Genomic DNA, 1,312 nt, shown 5'->3' on the forward strand with positions numbered 1-1,312 from the left:
ATTCAGGCCAGCCACAGCCTGCCTGGCCTTGTTTATGTGCCAAACCTTCCTACATATGGCCTGGGGTGGGCCATCCACTGTCACCTTCCTTGGTTTCCACAGCACATCTAGTTCACAAGATGTTCACAAGGTAGTTCACAAGGTTCTGTAATTCAGGAAGAAGAAGGCAGGCTGAGGTTCACGAGGTTCATGAGGACATTCTTCTTTCTTCATTAGCCCCCGATGGCACTCTGCTGAACCCCAACCCAGGAGGACAAGGCTTAGTTTTTGTGAACCACCTTGGGCTCATTGGGATGGGAATGAGCAGGGGAGAGGGCCTTCAGACATTGGTTTGAAGTCACCCCACATCTCATCTAGTCCAACCGTATACATTTGCAGAGGTAGAAATGGGCCTAGAGAGGACAAGTGACTTGACCCAAGTAACAAAGCTAGTTAGAATCAGAGAAAGGAGGAGAGGCTGGCATGGAGGGCAGCTCAGATATTGGAATGCAGTGTAGTGTGGCCGGGAGCACCTGCAAAGGCACTGGCGGTGGGAGAACCATCCTCCTCCTAGCCGGGCAGGTCAGGAGCAAGGGTTGTCCTGAGCCCTCCCTGCAGAACAGGTCTGCAGTAACCTCCACCAGTGCCATCACATTGTGTCAGTCACTTCCTCTGCTCTGATCAAAGGGTTATCCTAACATTGTTAACTGAAGATTGTAGGTGCTCTGTCCCATGTGTTGAGCATCCTTAAGCGCTTTTATCCTCTTTGACCACTGACAATGCCGAATAATAGTTGGTTTAATGAACCAACTTAAGAAATAAAATGAACCTTTTAGTTAAGGTCTGCTAAAAGGCACAACGTTATTGCATATTAACAGTGTGCCATGCACTGCTCTTTTCAAAATAGAAGTTGGAGACAGTCTTCTTCGAAAAAAGAAATGCACAGTCAACTAAAAGTATTTTTTAAAATTCAACTATTTTGAATTAGTCTACAAGAGAACTTCTATACAACTCACAGGAGATCGAAGATCTTTAAAATACATGATTACTTGGAGATAAATGGACTGACAGAACGGTAATTAATATTGCTTGGGCTCAGAGCGCTCCTGTAAGGTCTGCAGAAATTGCATGCAAGGCAAGGTTTTGTAGAACAATGTTTAATCAGGAGATAATAGCAGTATCTCATTAGACTAAAGGGAGATGATAGATGATGGAAGATCAATTTTCATTACAGCTTATTTCTGATTATAATAATATCTTGTGCCTTCTCCAAATGACAGAGAAGTAAATTCATACTCTATCTAAATGACACCAGAACACCAAGTCAATTCAA

This window comes from Pteropus vampyrus, unplaced genomic scaffold, assembly GCF_000151845.1.
Source record: "Pteropus vampyrus isolate Shadow unplaced genomic scaffold, Pvam_2.0 Scaffold10722, whole genome shotgun sequence".
NCBI lineage: Eukaryota > Metazoa > Chordata > Mammalia > Chiroptera > Pteropodidae > Pteropus > Pteropus vampyrus.